The sequence below is a fragment of the Elephas maximus genome, chromosome 1, assembly GCF_024166365.1.
Source record: "Elephas maximus indicus isolate mEleMax1 chromosome 1, mEleMax1 primary haplotype, whole genome shotgun sequence".
In the NCBI taxonomy this organism is placed as follows: Eukaryota; Metazoa; Chordata; class Mammalia; order Proboscidea; family Elephantidae; genus Elephas; species Elephas maximus.
In genome coordinates this window covers 219,607,732-219,627,237 of record NC_064819.1, presented here as the reverse complement: position 1 = coordinate 219,627,237, position 19,506 = coordinate 219,607,732, and the positions used below count along the sequence as shown (strand labels likewise).

The following is a 19,506-nucleotide window of genomic DNA, read 5'->3' as shown; positions in this document are numbered from 1 at the left end:
TTCTTGACTGTTGTTGCTTCCTTAAAGGGTCACTATGAGTCATAATTGACCCGACAGCAATGGGTTTTGTTTTTTTTTGGTTGTTTTTTGCTTTCACAGGCATTGATTGTGGATCCAAGTAAAACGAAATCCTTGACAACTTCAATATTTTCTCTGTTTATCATGATGTTGCTTATTGGTCCAGTTGTGCGGATTTTTGTTTTCTTTATGTTGAGGTGTAATCCATACTGAAGGCTGTAGTCCTTCTCAAAACGCACTTCAGTTTCTCAACATAAAAGCAGTTGGTTCTCTGGCACCTCAGGAGTAGCCAACAAACTCTCTAAGCCAAGTACAGGGCTCCAATGCTGTTGAAGCTGAAAATCCTTCACAAAGGTGCCTTTGAAGAGATTTCTGTCCTTTCATTCAGCAACTGGTAACTTATCCTGAAAGTTAATGATGCAGGGCGTTGGCAGAGGTGTAAGAGTTTCGAGTCTGAAAAGCAGCCGAATGCCATCTCTCCTCAGTAGGGCCCATGGCCTGGTTGGCTTCCGGGCACAACTTCACTAAGGCCAGGACCATACAAGTGGAGGAGAGTGGAGTGGAACATGACTCAGATGTGGACTCGAAGTAGGGAGAGCTGAATATCCGATAGGATACAGTCTTCCTCCAACGTCCCCAAGAGCCTCTCGTCAAGTCTATTTTATGTCCAGGCCATATTTCCTTTCATCTGTGGGCCTGAGGGTGTAGGCTGTATAACCATAAAACCAAAGCCCCCTGTCATCGAGTGGATTCTGGCTCATGACGACCTCATGCTCTACAGAGTAGAACTGCTCCATAGGGTTTTCTTGGCTGTAATCTTTACAGGAGCAGATTGCCACGTTGTTCTTCAGTGGTGCTACTAGGTGGGTTCAAATCATCAATCTTTCAGTTAGCAGCTGAGCACAAACCATTTGCACCACGTAGGCATCTTCAGGAGCTCTGCTGGTGCAGTGTTTAAAAGCTATGGCCTGTTAACCAAAAAGTCAGTAGTTCAAATCTACCAGTTGCTCCTTGAAACCATATGGAGCAGTTCTACTCCGTCCTATAGGGTTGCTGTGAGTTGGAATCGACTCGACAGCAATGGATTAGCTACAGGTTAGGTGCCTTCAGACCAAACCAGTTACTCTCTAGTCAATTCCACCTCATGGCACTCCAAGAAGCTGATCTAAAATTGCTGCAGGGATGCCAGCGTTGATGCTGATAACACTCCTGAGAGTAAAAACATACATTTCAGCACTGAGGACTCCCCAAATGCCTTCCCAATTCCTTCAAATTTAGAAATTAATCTTCGAACACCCCCATGACATGCCAGAGGCTATGGGACATCATTTCTTATGTAAGACAATATAAACAGGAATCAGTAATTAACCTGCCTCATGGAAAAAAAAAGCAACAATTTACTGTGTGCTTCGTATACATGATGAATTCCCGGTATGGCTTGATGAAGGAAATGTACAAGGTCCACGCCTTCCAGGGCTCTGCAACATAACTGGGTAGATTCTATCAGTGTGTGGCAAGATATGAACAGTTAAGCGAGTGGTTACAGCAGGCGATGCCAGTTGCCTCCATTTCAATACTCATTCTCCTTTTCCTTATTGCTGGTAGAATCTGATTTAGTTTGGAGATGACAATGTGTCTTGCTAAAATGTTCACCTTCCGGAACTCCCCTGCAGATACAGCGGCAACTTTCTTGTGTGGTGGTTCAGGGAAAGCTCGTGCTTTGTGGTGAAAAGAACTGACTCAGTGCTCCTATGTCTTTTCCCCTTTCCCTGCCTGAAACATGAGCTCAATGCCCAAAGCAGCCATCATTCCAGCTGAAGGAAGAAGGTGACATACTAAGTGGTGGACAAAGAGAGGAAATAATTTCTTGAACATTGCACTAGCCTTAGAATACTACCTCCACACCCCTTGTTATATGAGAAAAATATAGCCCCCACTTACCTCAACCCCTCCCATCAGGTTTCTGTTATACACAGCTGAATATAATCCTAACAGGTCCATTGGTTAAGAAAGAAAAATGGCTAGCTTCTGTAAAGCATGTCTGGTTTACTGAGCACTTTCAAATCTATCTCATCTGACTTCATGCTCACAAAGATGCTGAGAAGAACTAGCCCCATTTTACAGATGAAGAGACTGAGGCCTAGAGTGTTGAAGGAAGTGACTTGTCCGACTGGTGTAATTGTAAATCACAGAGCTGGGGGTTTAATTCAGCTCTTCCTACTGCCAACCCAATGTTCTTTCCATTGGCAAGGAATGTCTTATCCCTTACTTACATTCAGTCCTTCGTACAGGGCCAGGCACAATACTGTGAGCAGAATCCCAAACCATGTGCATTCGCTCGAACTGCTGGGATTGAATGTACAATAGAGGTTCCTAACTTGGCCACTGGAAACTGCAGCCCGGGTCAAGTTCTGACTTTCAGAGTTGCCTCAACAATTAAGGGGTTAAAAAAAAAAGGAAAGGGTCTTGAACTTCCCCTCGTGTTCATCCTGCTTTTGGTGTGACCGGTCAAAACAAATGCCTTCATTTTCTTGCCTCAATGTCAATTCTGCATTTCACTTGGGTCTTTAGGTTTTAAAAACATCTAAATAATTATCATAAGCAAAATAAAATAAAACAACGTAGGTTTTTAGTATATTATTTTCACCACAAAACTGGTTTTTATAAAAGGAGGGGGAAAAAAGTAAGCAGCTTTGTATGAGCTTAAGCAGCCTGTTATCAAAACAAAGAAACAAACATGTTTTTAATGACTGCTGCTGAAAAGCACTGGACTGCTAACTGAAAGGTCCGTGGTTCAAAACCACCAGCAGCTCCATGGGAGAAAGATGTGGTAGGCTGCTTCTGAAGAGAGTACAACCTTGGAAATCCTATGGAGCTGTAATCGGCTTGATGGCAGTGGGTTTTTTTTTTTTTTTTAATTTACTTATTCCACACTTGAAGCAAAATCATCCCTTCCTTTCATATCCCCTTTAAAAATTACTACACATCTGTAATAAATACGTGGTCCAAAGGCTTTTATGCAAGGAAAAGTCCTTGGGATTAAGGCTGCCTGAATCGATAGGGAAGCGTTTGCACGCTCCTCCAAAGGCCATTTGGTTATCAGTATGCACAATGCAGGCTCCAGCTCAATAACTGGTGTGAACACAGACGGCCACTTTAACTGGTATACGGCGAATATGGGATAAATTCTCCCAGTGGACACTGGCACCTTTAGTATTCTTATCAACTGTGCAGGAACCTACAGGGAAGCCAGGCTGGGCCTGACCAGCTTTAGGCTGAGGGTGGAGAAGAGGAGCAGAGAGATGGGAGGAAAGAGGCTCCTCCATTCAATTATCTCCTCACTCTGTTTCCATAGCGATGGCTCAGTAAGCAGGTCAGAACTTTCTCAGTGGAAACAAACAGCGGCTCTCATTCACCATCACCCAAGCCTCGGTGGCCACACTGGCTGCTTGTGCAGTCTGGACAGAGAGGACCCCTGCCTGGGATGGGGGGCGGGTAGCTACCAGCCTTTCTGTTTCAGCTGCTGGGAGGGGCAGCAGTGGAGTTGGGGTGGAGCTGCCCTTGAAGGCCACAGTTACAGGCCTGTGTGCATGGAGGACCTGGCCCTGGGTACCTGCAGGAAGGGCCCGCCCTCACGCTCACATGCTAGGAGGCACCGTCACCTCCCCCCGCAAGGGTGACATTACTCAGGGAGCCACCTGCCTACCCTACTTTCCTGGCAGGCAGCATGAACAATGGGGCTGCCCCAACTCTGTGCCTTTTCAATGGCGAGACTGTCATAGCCACTGTTTTCTTAATTCCTTCAGGCACAGCTGATGTAAAATGTTTATGTTACAAATACTGTGAAAATGGGACCCTGAGCTTCCCTGTTCTCAGAACTCATTTTCCAATTCCCGCACATCTTCTTTGTCACATCCGTGCCCCACCCCTCCGTATTTGCACCCACGAAGCAGTGATGACGTGCCCCTGTATTCTGGAATTCCGCTGGCTGGGCTCACTTTGCCCTCTGGTTGCTTCACTTCCTTTTCCCTTCTGATTCTGCGGCTTTATCCGAAATGAGCTCACCAGCACCCGCTGGAGAGAAGTCGGACACCAGGAAGCATTGCCAGGGTCACTGTGTCCATAAAATGACCTTTTCCACCATCAGCTGCGTGGCCTCCAGTTCCCCTCATGCTTGAGATGTGGAGTGGAAGCCAAGAATTAAATTCAACTGACAAGAAACTGGTTTGGGTGGTGGTTCATAAGACCAAGCTGGCTCCGTGGGCATCTCCTGAGAATCTACTGGGCCCCACACCTGGAGAATCCAATTCATTAGGACAGGGCGGGGCTGGGAATCGGTCTTTCTGACAAGCTTCCAGGTGATTCTGACGCTGCTTAGATATGCTTGGAGCCACTGACCGGACAGCTGTTAAGTGCCGTCAAATAGGTTCTGACTCATACAGACCCTGGTACAACAGAAGGAAACACTGCCCAGTCCTGGGCCATCCTTACAATCGTTGTTATGCTTGAGCCCATTGTAGCCACTGTGTCATTCCATCTAGTTGAGGGTCTTCCTCTCTTTTGCTGACCCTCTACCAAGCAACAGAGACTCGGAAACACACCCTCCATCCTTCCTTTTCTCTTCCCTCTTTCCTTCTCCATTCCCTTTTACCCTTCCATTCCAAAACCTCCAAAAATAAAATAAGCAATATTAGAAGTGAGACTTTCCGAAAAGAATATAGAGCAATAAGGTAAAGATAAAACGGAGGGCAGTTGTGGTTTAGTGGTAGAATTCTCACCTTCCATGCAGGAAACCCCATTGGATTACTGGTCAATGCACCTCACACATAGCCACCACCCATTAGTCAGTGAAAGTTTTAGTGTTGCTATGATGCTGAACAAGTTTCAGCAGAGCTTCCAGACTATGACAGACTAGGAAGAAAGGCCTGGTGATCTACTTCCAAAAACCAGCCAGTGTAAACCCTGTGGACCACAACGGTCTGATTCCGTCATACACGCCATGAGCCGGGCCGACTCAATGGCAGCTAGCGAGAAGAAAAAACAAGCAGCCAATATTCTTCAAGTGTTATCCTGACTGTAAGGTTTTATTTGGACTAAACTTTGAGACAAGAAGCTGGGGGCTGGGTTTGGTCTTGATCACCATGTACCCCAGTGCCTAGCACGCAGGAGACACTCTTTAAGGATTGGATGAATGAATTAGCCAGAGGTTGAAAAAAATTTACAAGGCGGAAACAAAGTAAAAAAAAGGCCATGATTCTCAAAGGTCTCTCCCCTCTACCACTGGTCTTCTGGCCTCCTGGTCCACCCCATCCAGTCTCACCTCCTCAATGAGCCTTCTCACATACTAAATGCATCACTAACAAGGCCCTGGGTGGCACAAAAGGTAAAGTGCATAACTAGTAGCCAAATGGCTGATGGTTCAAACCAGTCCAGAGGCACCTTGGAAGACAGGCCTGGCAATCTGCCTCTGAAAGGTCACAGCCTTGAAAATCCTCGGAGCGGTTCTACTCCGCACACATGCAGTTGCCATGAGTTGGAAATGACTTGAAGGCAACTAACAACAACTAATAACCCATCGCTGCCCCTGGAATAAATCCCACTACTGAGCTGGCTCTAAGGCCTTCCATGAGCTAGCCCTTGGCTCCAGTTACACTGAACCATTCCCCAAAGATGCCGCACTCTCTCACCTCTGCACATCCTTCCTTTTGCCTGCAGTTCCCTCCCTCTCCACTTCTGCCTAAGAAAGCCCCCTCTGGGCACCTGTGGTGCATTTCTAATCTGTTAATTTAACTCAGCTGGGATTACATTTCCCAGAATGCTCCTTCCTGAATTGTTCTGGGGCCACAAGAGACATTTCACGTAAGATGCAAAGGCCAGAAGTAAAGCAGTAGCCGTCTGCTTTCTCTGCTTCAAGGTTGGTGCAGGGCACAAGGCACTGCTGTAGCTCATGCGTGTCCTCACTTATCCGCTGAGTTACTGAGTGGCATGGGGCAGCAGCTGGACTCACAGGGCTCATGTTCCTGTGGGGTCTCCTCCTTCAGCTTCTCTCACTCCTGGGCCTGGGCGTGTTTAGCTCTGGGGGAGGATGCCAGCTTCCCCTGTAGGTTCCCAGCATCACTGAAGTTAGAGGCTTGGAGGTGGTGAGACTGACATGACCTTGTAAGTTCTAGGCCATCTTTGTGGGTTTCAGACTGTCCTGTAGCTTCTGGGCTGTCCTTATAGATTCCGGGCTGTCCTTATAGATTCCACGCTGTCCCTGTAGGTTCCGGGCTGTCCCTGCAGGTCCCAGACTGTCCCTGTAGGTTCTAGCTTGTCCTTGTAGATTCCAGGCTGTCCTTGTAGGTCCCAGGCTATCTTTGCTTCCCCACTTCACACAGTCTTCTATGCCCCCACTGCCCACCCCGTTGACTTCTGGCTGTGTCAACAGACATCGAAAGAATAGCCTCACCTGGGCTGTGTAAGCTCTCACACTGCAAGAGGTCAAAACCCTATCATAAAGCCCTTATGACATCTTCACATTCTGCTTCTCCAATAGAACCCTGAGTAAGAGAGAGCTGACGTGGTCCTCCCCACCACCCCTACTCCCCAGCGGGGAGACTGGTCCTCTTGCAGTTCATCTGTCCTAATGGTTTCACATTATAATCTTTGTTTCCCTATGTCTTCTTCAGATTGTAAGATGCTAGAAGGCAGGCATTGGTGGTTCAGTGGTAGAATTCTTGCCTTCCAGGAGGAGTCCCGGGTTCGATTCCTGACCAAAGCACTTCATGTGCAGCCACCACCCATCTGTCAGTGGAGGCCTGCATGTTGCTGCGATGCTGAACAGGTTTCAGTGGCGCTTCTAGACTAAGAATAGGAAGAAGAGCCTGGTGATCTACTTCCGAAAATCTGCCAATAAAAATGCTATGGGTCCCCACAATCCTATCTATGGCCAATCATACAGATGGCTCAGGGCTGTGCAGCGATTCATTCCATTGTGCATGAGGGTGTCATGAGTCTGGTCCAACTCAACAGCAGCCAACAACAACAACAAAAGTTGCTAGAGGTCAGTTCCCCTTCCTATCTTGTTCACTTTCCCAGGCCTAGAATATTTGGCCTATAGCAGAAATTAGATAAAAGTTTATTAAACTTTATTAGCTGTCTAGGTGGGAGCACTGGTGGTACAATGGTTAAGCACTCAGCTGTTAACCAAAATGTCGGCAGTTCAAACCCACTCAGCAGCTCCATGGGAGAAAAACCTGGTGATCTGCTCCCATAAAGATTTCAGCCCGACAACCCTATCAGGCAGTTCCACTCTGTCATATAGGGTTGCTGTGAGTTGGAATCAACTTGGGGGCAATGGGTTTGATTTTGGGGTTTTTTCTGGAATCAACTTGATGGCACACAACAACTACAACAGCTGCCTAGCTCATTTGTTAAGTACACCAGCCTCTGTATTGTACTTGCAGTGGGGTGTATGATGACGAGCCTGGCCCTTGTGGATAAACAGATCTGGATTTGAATTCCAGCTCTGCCTTGCGCAAAGTTCGTAATCTTGGTAAATCATTTAACCTTTCTCAGCCCTGGTTTACTTACTGTAAAAAACCACCTGCGTTACAGATATCTTAGGAGGATTAATAAAATATGCAGATGCCACTCAACACACTGAGGCAGCATTCTTCCCTAGTCCTGCCAGAATAAGAATGCGTCGACTTATACCCTTCCACGCCCACCCCTGGCCCATGTTCTCTTCTCATGGAGGAGCAAGAACGAGCAGGAGCCTCCTCCACACACTCAGGGCCTCCTGGCAGTGGCTCCCGTCTCCGGCAATGGCAGCACTAGTGTACTTGGCCAGCCTAGGGACGATCCAACCCAGGCGTGGGGACTTCAGCCGTGGCTGGGTCAGCTGGAGGCTCCCTCCCCAGACACAGTTAAAGCCAACAGAGTGTTAAGTTGGGAACAGCTGAGGCAGAAAATTCTGGCACAGCTGCTCCTACCCAAGTCCTGCACTCTGGAATGTTGAGCCCCTCAAATATGTTGTGTGATGGAGACACACGTGTGGGTGCAGATATGCCTGCAGAGACACATACTTCAGCACATTGTCACCACACGGGCTCTGCTGAAATGGTTGCTGTTTCCTAACTTCCCCTTTTAAACCAAAAAAACCAAACCCGTTGCCGTCGAGTCAATTCCAACTAATAGTGACCTTATAGGACACAGTAGAACTGCCCCATAGGGTTTCCAAGGAGCACCGCATGGATTCAAACTGTTGACCTTTTGGTTAGCAGCTGTAGCTCTCAAACACTACCCCACCGAGGTTTCCAAGCCTCCCCTTTTGGGGGGCATCAAAAAGGCAACTAAAGCTCACTTGGGGATGGCTATGGCCCTGCAGGAGCTGTGTGTATGGCATCATCTATTGACCAAGGATGGAAACCATAGACATCCTGCCCCTGCCAAGGGCTTACAGGAGGGGGTCGGGGGGAAAACAAGAGAAATGGGGCACATATTAGATGCCAGGCACTGTGCTAGCTATTTCACACAATAACCCTATGAAAGTGCTTTTATTGGGCACATTATATTGATTCAAAACCTGAGGCTTAAAATAACAAACAAAAAATTGTTGTCAAGCCTATCCCCAACTCACGGTGACCCCATGTGTGTCAGAGTACAACTGTGCTTCATCGGGTTTTCAGTGGCTGATTTTTCGGAAACAGATCATCAGTCCTGTCTTCTGGGGCGGACTTGAACCCCCAGTCTTCTGGCGAACGGCCAAGGGAATTACTGTTTGGGCCACCCATGGATTCCACCTGAAGCTTTGAGAATTTAAATAAATTGCTCCTAATCCCACAACGAGCAGAGCATAAATTCTGGCTCAGGTTCTATCCAACACCAAGTCTACACCGGCTACAAGCAAGACAGCATATGCAGAAAGTCCAAGCAAAACTGATTGGTCCAGGGCATGTTTCAGACTGGGTCAGAAAATGAAAGGCAGCCAGAGCTAGAAGGAGCCTTGGAGACCACCCAGCCCAGTCTTCCCCCCGTGTAAGGAGGGAGCTGAAGCCCTGATGGGTGAAGTGACACCAATGGTAAGCCAGAGACGGGGAGTGCACCCAGAGTTCCCATTTCCCAGCCAAGAACCTTGCCCTCGTGTCCCACAGCCTCTGTAGATGTATGTCACATAAAGACAAAAGGATATATAATATATATACCAATACCTTAGCAGAGCTTCCAAACTAACAGGAACTAGAAACAAAGGTCTGGTGATCTACTTCTGAAAAGCAGCCAGTGAAAACCCTATGGATCACAATGATCCAATCCACAACGGATCATGGGGATGGCACAGGACCCGGTAGGTTTTCATTCCATTGTGCATGAGGTTGCCGTGAGTTGGGGTCAACTTGACGGCAATAAACCACAACAACAACATTCTAATTCCTGGTTGTTTCCAACTCAATTTATTCTCTGAAACCTAAGTTTGCTGTTCTGCCTTGACTTCTAGCCCTGGTGAGCTCAAAGGTCCAAACAACAGTGGCCAACTTGTGGTAACAGGCCACGGGCACCACCACCCTTTCCTGGGAGAAGGGCGGGCAAAGAGTGGACACACCCACGTCGACAGGACAGAATCAATTTGCTAACTGCTCTGAAGGACCTGCCTTCACAGGGCTGCCTCACTCTAATACACAGATTCAGGCTCCAGGCCCTGTGTACACATTCACCTTCCCCATGGGAAAAAACTGGTGTTCCTTCTCCACACCACAGTCTGGCCACAAACAGGATGTGGAAACAGGATGCATCCGTCTCGGCTACAGGGAATAAGGCTTGACCTGGATTTCCCGGCAAACTCACAACTTCATCAGCTGTTCTCCCTACATCTGGTCGACCTCCAAAGGATGACTTACAACCACACACCATGTGGATTTCTACTGTTCACTCCTAGACATGAGCGTAGAAAGGGTGGTCAGCAATGACCACAGACTGCAGACCCTGTCCTCAGGGTGCTTCCACAACGGGAGGGGACCCGACCCCCTCCCCTCAATCCCAGCCTCTGGGACCATGCTTGTTGAGTAAAAGGGAAGTAGTTCTAAGTTAGGAAACAATGTTCAAAATGGAGAATAATTTCAAAGAAGTTGGGCACCAAGTTACCAAGAGTTGGACTCAACGTTTTAGTCTTATTCTGTTATAAACAAATACATTTTCTTTCAAAAATTTACTTTTTTCTTTACATTTACATTTTCTTAACAAAGAATTACAAAATGTCAGGTTTAAAAAGTTTGGAAGGTTGTTTAAATAATTATTCTATTGTGCACACATTTGTTAATATTATACCTGTATCTGGAGATATTACGCGTAGTCTATCATTTCTGTTTTACAGAGGAGGAAACTCTGGGATGACCTGAACAAAACTGCAGTATGGAACTGGGCGGGGAGGGGGGAGCTCTTAGAAACAGATCTGGGGATTTGTGGCAGCTACTATTCTGTCCACTGAATGCTTTTAAAAACTGTAACAGGTGTCTTTTTTAATGTTAACATTCGTGAACAGAAAGCACTTCTTATTACACCGCTACCAGTTTGGGGAGAACTGGCACATGCTGAGTGACAGGTGAGACCACGGAAGGTCTTCTGTAACTCCAGTCCTGGAAACAATCCATTTTCAACCCTATTTCAGGGACATTCAATGAACTGGATGCAGATAGTTAACGAGCACTTGCAAAAAATCCCAAAGAGAAAGACAGATTGCTCCATCATCATGCTGGCTCAGGTGGGATCAGAAAAGTATACAAAATGTCTTGAGCTATGGCCAAGGGCATGAACTTGGGGCCACACAGGATAGAAAGTGATAACAAAGATTAATGAGCACCTACTATGTGCCAGATAGCTCACTAAAGGAGTAAGTGCTATAATGATCATCTTCATTTCATAGCTGCAGAAACTATAGATAGAAGGTTAAGGAATTTGCCCAAGATTTGCCCAAGAAGAGAGCCTGGATTTGAGCCCAGAGAGTCTATTTCCAGGCAGGGCCTCCTAACCCCAAGGCTATCATGAATATGGACTGAATTTGGATTTTTGTCTCTAGCACTTCCTAGCTCTGGGATCTTAGGCAACCTAATCACTTTCAAGAATAGTATATACCTCAAAGGGTTCATGAAAAACTAAGTGATAAGATGCAGTAAAAGGGATCAGTACGGTGTCCAACACAGAAATAACCCAAGAAGTGATGATATGAGACTGATGATGATGTTGATGATGAAAATGGCCATGATATTGATGATACATGTTACAGTATATTAGGAGACATGAAATCGTGAGTGCAGGTTACAGGAATGTGTTCAGTTTGTGAAAATTGTTTGACTGTACATTCAAGATATATGTACTTTTTTATATGCGTGTTGTTCTTCAATAAAATGCTTTTAAAGAGACAGAGATCAGATTAATGCAAAATGCTACTGGGGTCCAAAAGCAAGGAGAGAACACAGCCAGTGAAGGGATTAAGAAAGCATTCAAGGAGAAGCAGTCCTAGTCCTTACAATGGAACTTATGGGAGGGAAATGTTTTCAACAACCTAAGATGGAGCGGTGAGGTAGAAATACGAAAAAAGGCAGGAACTCCAGACAGCCCGGGAGGCATCTGGGAAATAAGAAGATCCAGTTGGGCCAGAGCTTGGGTTATGTGACTGAGAGGTGTGGGAGATCTGGTAAGAAAGGTGGGTTGGGCTGTCTCTTGGCGACTTTGACAACCCAAGAAAGAGGCATGTAGAGGTCCCAGTTTATAGATGTCACTAAGGGTGTTTGAGCATCACCTCACTGTGATGTTGCCTACTTGTATTTTGGAAAGAATAACCAGGTAGTATTTCTTGAACACTCTTCACTAGTTCATGAGAAGAGCATTAGGGGTCTCCCCTTGAGGGAGAAAAAGAGAGGCACAATGGGGAACGTTATGAAAGTAGAAGGAACATGACAATTGATGGTTTGGGGTTGAGGATTAAAAACAGCAGCTTGTGATGCCTCCAAGGTGCAAAGACTGGGTGAAGGGCAAAAAAGTGGTCCTTAGGCTAGAAATATGGAAGGATGGACAAAAGGCGGATTGTCAGGGATAGGAGAAAGGAAGATAAAGAGGGGATGATGAATTCTGTTCTGAGAATGTGCAGCTCGGAGTAATGGGGAATAGTGCCATCAGGCATCCAGCAAGAGGCTACAACAGATAGTGAAAAAGGAAGACAGAAGAGGAATGGATGCATTCGAACTGAAGAAGGATGTGCCTGAACTGTGGTGTCGGTGAAGAACGTGCCAAAAGGATGCACAAATCAGTCTTAGGAGAAACACAACCAGGATGTTCCTTAGAAGCAAGGATAGTGAGACTTTGGACACGTCATCAGGAAAAACCAATCAACTAGAAAAGAACATCCTATTTGGTAGAGGGTCAGTGAAAACCAAGGAAACCCTCAGTGAGATGGACTGGCACAATAGCTGCAACAGTGGACTCAAACATACCAGCCATCACGAAGATGGCACAGGACCGGGCAGCATTTGGTTCTGTTATACGTAAGGTCCCTATGACTGACTGCAACTGACAACAACAGACATGTCAATGTGGGTGAGTGCCTAGAGACAACAATTCAAAGCCATGGGACAGATAAGTGCCTAGGAAGAGCTTGCAGGCTGGATAAACAGCTCCAGGGAACACCCACAGAAAGGGGTGGGCAGAAAAAAGGGAACTGCAAAGAGTGGACATAAAGAGAGGAGGAGAAACTGGCAGCGGCAGTGCCACAGACACCAAGGGAGAAGACAGAGGAAAAGTCTGCAGTACCAAGTGTGACAGGTGAGCTGTGAGTGGCAGAGGCTCTGGTTGGGTTATTATGCTCATTGACCTCTAAAAGAACATTTTTCACAGGACATGAAGAGAGCCTTCAGGTTTCAAGGGACAGGTTCAGTTAGAAGGAATTACACTTTGAGAGGACGGCAAAATTTTTATAGGGTAGAGAACTAAGCATGTTTGTACACAATGACTCATTCATTTATTCAACATTACTGAAACGAAACTGGAAACCCTGGTGGCACAGTGGCTAAGAGCTCAGGGGCTAACCAAAAGGCCATCAATTTGAATTCACCAGGTGCTCCTTGGAAACCCTATGGGGCAGTTCTACTCTGTCCTAATAGGGTCCTATGAGTTGGAATTGACTCGACAGCAATGGGGGAAAAGGAAACTATGCACCTGGCCCTATACCAGGTGCTGAGATAGAGAAATAAAAGACACAGGGCTCAAGGAGCTCAGACAGGGGGGACTACACACTAACATTTCCTCACACACTCTCTCACACACACTCTCTCCCACCCACTCTCTCATGGTCATATATACTCACTCTTACATACGCTCTCACACACACTCACGCTCCCTTACACACTCATGCATGTGCTTCCGGCACACAACTGTATTCCACTGGGGCAGTAACAGAGGCCCCCAGGAGTTGTAGAGCCAGCAGCAGGACACTTCACCTCAACTCCATGGATGAGAGAAGGCTTGTGGGAGGAGCCAAAATGAGAGCTGAGTTTTTAAGGTTGAATGGCTCTTGCCCAGGGGTGGAGGTTAGGTCAGACCATGAGAGTGGACGGCAGGGCACCCCAACAGAAGCACCAGCCATTTCAGACGCTCAGCTTGCTGTGGGAGAACATGGTCAGCATGAGAAATTGCAGGAGCCCTGGTGGCGCAGTTGTTAAGAGCTCGGCTGCTAACCAAAAGGGCAGCAGTTCAAATCCACCAGCTTCTCTTTGGAAACCCTATGGGGCAGTTCTACTCTGTCCTGTAGGGTTGCTATGTATGAATTGGAATCGACTCAACAGTAACAGGCTTGGTTCAGTTCATCTGCATGGAGAGTAGGTGGCATATGGTGAGGCAGACAGGTAGACAGAGGGCAGACCATGAGCAGAGAGGAACAACAGGACCCGAACAAGGCAGGCAGATACAGAAACGGGACAAAGGGGCACGTGGAGAGGTTTTTCCCTGCAGTCAAAGGGGAAAGAGAGCGGGAAGACAGAGATGTCTGCAGGAGAGAAAAGGAAAGGTGGCATAGTCAAAAGAGTCATCAGCTTGTCAGGTGAAACAAATGTGAGAGCGAAGCTATGCCCCAATGGGGCGAAGAGGGGCATAAAACGTTTATGAACCATGTTCTCTCCACTAGGTTCAAGCACAGAACACTGCTCTATCGACTTTCCTTCCTTTGATTTACTTTTCTCTTCCATCGCGGCATATATTTTTGGACTTTTTCACTATAAACTAGTTCGAGTATAGTCAAACGCAATGAAAGAAAGTGAAACTAAATCAGTGACTTTTCAACTCTGGTGAAAGACTTCGTACAAAAGAGGTTATAAATGTTGGGTACAGTGAGGTTTGCAGATTTATTACGGGCTTTCCTGCTTCTACAGATAAATAACTGAGACCTGGTTTACAGTTGGATGAGGGTAAAACTTGCTTACATTCCCAAGAGAACCACCGGATTATGGGTTTTAACGGCGGCTGTTTATTCAATGGGAGCCCTGGTGGCGTAGTGGTTAAGTGCTATAGCTGCTAACCAAAAAGGCGGCAGTTCGAATCAGCCAGGCGCCCCTTAGAAACTATGGGGCAGTTCTACTCTGTCCAGTAGGGTCGCTATGAGTCGGAATTGACTCGACAGCAGTGGGTTTGGTTTGGTTGGTTTATTTATTCAATGCTTTTTATAGGCAGTAGAATTGTAGTATTGGTTGGCATAATCCTTTGGAATTAGAGCATGGGCTCTCCAACTGGGATCAAATCTGGGCTTTCCCACTTATTAGCAGTGTAACCCTGGGCAATGTATTAACCACTCCGTGCCTCAGTTTCTGCATTCATAAATGGGAATAATACTATACCAAATTTCATAAAGTCATTGTGAGTATTAAATAAGTGTAAAATGCTGAGATCAGTTCCTGGCATGTAATAAGTACTCAATAAATATTACTATAATGATCTGCTTTTCCTTTTCCAATTGTCGGTTCACATGAAAAAACCCCATAAAAACTATATTTCTGTTGTTGTTAGCTGCTGTTGAGTTGGTTCCAACTCATGGCAACCATATCTATAACAGAATAAAATGTTGCCCCCTCCTGTGCCATGTTCACGATTGTTGATATGGTTGAATCCATTGTTCTAGCTATCGTGTCCATGCATTGAGGTTTTGCCTCATTTTTGCTGACCTCTAATCTACCAACCATGACGTCCTTTCCTACAGACTGGTCTTTCCTAATGACATATCCAAAGTGAATGAGCCAAAGTCTTATCAGCTTCCATTCTAAAGAGTATTCTGGGTGTATTTCTTTTAAGACTGAGTCACTATCTATATATCAAAACCTGTTACCGTCGAGTCAATTCTGACTCATGGGAATCCTATAGGACAGAGGAGAACTGCCCCATAGAGTTTCCAAGTTGGTGGATTTGAACTATTGACCTTCTGGTTAGCAGCCATAGCACTTAACCACTATGCCATACCCAGAAATAAACAGATGGCCTTACACACAATTAGCTTCCTCAAAAGTAAAGACTCTAAATAAATCCTGACAAAGGGCTTATTTGTTGAACATCCTGCTAATTTTCAGATTACCCTGTTTTACACGTATACATTTACAAATAAAAGATTAACTTATTATGGAAAATACAGCTAGTTTCCTACCCGACATCCATTCTCCCTCCTCCTTTAAGAGTCCCATTTTGTTCAGGGTAGCTGAACTAATGTGCTCTGCTAAAAATACGCATTTCTCCAAACTCATTTGTAACTATGATGACCAAGTGACTCAATTCTGGTTCCCCTTTCTTTAGTGTATTTTTGCCCATAGTACCATTTGAAATATATGATTTTTCCCCCTATTAAGTCTTCCTACTTTCGAGTGTAATCTATACACAGCTGATGTCTGGTCTTTCACTATATTCTAGCACTTAGATGGATACCCTGCACACAAGGTAAGTGCTCAATAAACAGTTGCTGGATGAAGAAAAGAATGGGATAACATGGATTGTGTTGGATAGGGTGACTAGGAAAGCTTTCTAAAAGGATGTGCCTTGGGCTTTTTGCCCTACTGCCTTTTTCCCTTTCATCTGCTTCCCCTTCCCACCTGAAAAATACAGTAGCCACTTCGGGGCCATGAGGACAAAAGCTGCAAGCTAAGGATGACAAAGCAGAGTCTGGGTCACTGCAGGCCTACTTGAGCCATGGTGCTGGTCCTGGACCTATCCCTGCAACAGGGATGCACCAATAAACCTCTTATTTGTTTATGCCACTATTTGTCGGATTTTCTGCTCTTTGTGGCTGAACTTATTCCTAATAACCAACCAACCAATCAGTTGCTGTAGAACAGATTCTGACACATGGAGACCCCATGTATGTCAAAGCAGAATTGTGCTCCATGGGGTTTCCAATGGCTGATTTTTCAAAAGTAGGTCACCACTTGTGATCACAGTGGTTAAGTGCTCGGCTGCTAACCAAAAGGCTCGAACTCACCAGCCACTCCATGGGAGAAAGGTGTGGCAGTCTGCTTCCGTAAAGATTACAGCCTTAGAAACCCTATGGGGCAGTTCTACTCTGCCCAATAGAGTGGCTATGAGTTGGACTTGACTCAATGGCAACAGGTTTTTTTGCGTTTTAGATCACTATGCTTTTCTTTCAAGGTGCCTCTAGGTGGACTCAAACCTCCAACCTTTCAGTTAGCAGCAGAGTGCGCTAACCATTTGTACCACCCAGGTACTCCCATTCCTAGTAGATACAGTTATTAAGCTATTTCCCAGCAAAACAGTCTTATCTCTAGATATTCTTGAGACTAGCTGATGGTTAATGAGAAATTTAACTAACATTGAATTTTTCAGCCAGTTAACACAAATCCAAGAATGGTGTGATAAAGCAGGGAGCCTCATCAATAAGCAACAAATAGATATAAATAGAAGAGGCTCAAGTGAAAGCTCACTAGGCCTCCTTTGGTACATTTTCAAAAAAATTGTTTGGAGGGACCAGGTGGATTCTAAGAAAATAAGGATGAATGGGAATTCTAAGGAGGAATACCTGTATTTGGTAACATACTGTGGTTCTGTAAGGAGGACTCCTGCTGGTGCAGTGGTTCACTGCTTGGCTGGTAACTGAAAGGTCAGCAAGAGAAAGATGTGGCAGCTGCTCCTGTAAAGATTACGGCCTTGGAAACCCTATGGGGCAGTTCTACTCTGTCCTATAGGGTCACTATGAGTCAGAATAGACTCAACTGCAATGGGGGCTCTGTAAGACAATGTCCTTGTCCTTAGGACATACATGCTCAAGTATTTAGGGGTGAAGGTCATGATGTCTACAGCTTACTCTCAGAATTTTTTCAAAACAGGCTGTTTTAAAGTTAAAAAAAAAAAGAAACAAAAAAAAATCAGATCCTACCTAACCATCCACCCATCTATCTACCTACCTATCTACTATGCAGACCAAGCTCATTGAGAGGCCAAATAAAGCTCCAGCAGCCCATCTGGCAGAGTATCCAGGTGGTGTGATGTCAGGTATGTGAGAATTCTCACTTCCCCACAACAGAAACAAACCTTCTCTACCTCTTCTGGTCAGGGCTACATTTCTGTAACTTAAGACTTTAAACCTTTTAAATGCTAAATACCATTGGGAGAGGTAAGCTTTTTTTTTTTTTTTTTAATTAAAGAAATCAAGCACTTGCATCATAATGCAGGTATCTTCCTTAGCATAGGCTTTAATTAGGAGAGAAGGGAGGGAATGACTTGTACTGAGGCCTTGAGACAACTGGGGTGAAACCTGTGGGTCTCAACTCCCCCTGTTTTCTGTGCCATCTACACCTCTGCTTCTAAGGGCGGCTGCTATAGACTTTGTCCAATTTTGTTTACTGAGTTCTCTTGCCTTTTGAATAAAAAACAGAAGAAAATTTCTACCCGTAAAACAGCACTATTGACACAGAACCACAATTTGGTTGGCAGACACCAACCAGACACAAGCAACTGGTCTTCGAGATCACCCTCCAGGGCTTTAATATCCAACTGCAAAGCTACCAGCAAACATTTTGATCTGAAGAATAGCAGAATTTTGCTTTGTAAGTATTGGCATTTTCAAATGCAGAGAACACAAACTGTTCAACATAAACACTGTACCAAACCTACTCAGAGTGTAATCAATCCACAAACTTTTGGAAGATTTAATCAAAATTATTACCAATATATTGATTTAAGACTGTATCATCCTTCTGTAACCATCATAGTAATAACTGATTTAAAAAAAAAAAATTAGGCAAGAATAATTAAAGAACGCTATGCCCATTAGGGAAACCCTAGTGGCATAGTGGTTAAGTGCTACAGCTCCTTACCAAAGGGTCGGCTGTTCGAATCCACCAGGCGCTCCTTGGAAACTCCGTGGGGCAGTTCTACTCTGTCCTATAGGGTTGCTATGAGTCGGAATCGACTTGACGCCACTGGGTTTCTTTTTTTTTTTATGCCTATTAGGTAAAAGTTTGATGAGGGACAGGATATTCACACAGTCTCAAGTTATCTTCCCACAGATTATTTATTAAATACAAAGTGAAAATTGTCAGCTCTCAGAAGAAACCTGGCAGGCAACACCTTAACCAAGTGGTCAAACAAAATATCTCCAGTAATGGGATAAGCTGACGTCATGCGCCTCCTGATGTGATGTACTGAAGGGAACAGAACATGAAAAATACACGATCTGAATCTACCAAAGAACCAATCAGGCCCAAATCAAGGAACACTTCACCAAACAACTAAACTAAAAAAAGTCAAAAGAATGCAAGAGAAAGAAAGGCTTAAAAAACCCTTTCAGATTAAATGTGATGAAAAGAGACATGGCACATAAATGTGAAGAGTGACTGAATAAAAAAGTGCTAAAGACATATGACTGGGACAGTTAGAGAAACTTGAATATGAACTGTACGTTAGAAAAAAACTATTGTTAAACTTCCTGTATTTGATAATACGCTGTGGTTCTATAAGACGGACCCCCACTGGTGCAGGGGTTAAAGGGTGTGGCTGCTAACCAAAAGGTCAGCAGTTCGAACCCACCAGCAGAAGAAAGATGTGGCATCTGTTTCCGTAAAGATTACAGCCTTGGAAACACTATGGGGGCAGTTCTAGTCTGCCCTATAGGGTCACTATGAGTCAGAATCCACTTGATAGTAATAGAGTTCTATAAGACAATATCCTTGTTCTTAGGACATATATGCTCAAGTATTTAAGGGGGAAGGTCATGATGTTTGCAACTTACTCTCAGATGGTTCAGCGATAACAATTATTAACAGTATTTTATATTATGTGTGTAGGAAAAAGAAAGAACATGCAAATGTCAACAGCTGGCGGGTCTAAGTGAAGGTTATAAAAGAGTTCATTGCGACAGTCTGCTTCCATGAAGATTAACCAAACAACCAATCTGTTGCCATTGAGTTGATTCCAACTCATAACGATTCTATAGGACAGAGTAGAACTGTCCCACAGAGATTCCAAGGAGTGCCC

General features: G+C 45.1%; 1 protein-coding gene across 6 annotated transcripts in view; it reads right to left on the bottom strand.

Annotated features, from left to right (window-relative positions):
- SASH1 (SAM and SH3 domain containing 1) overlaps positions 1 to 19,506 on the bottom strand; it is a 392,317-nt gene that overhangs the window by 97,696 nt on the left and 275,115 nt on the right. The gene's annotated exons all lie outside the window — the stretch shown is intronic.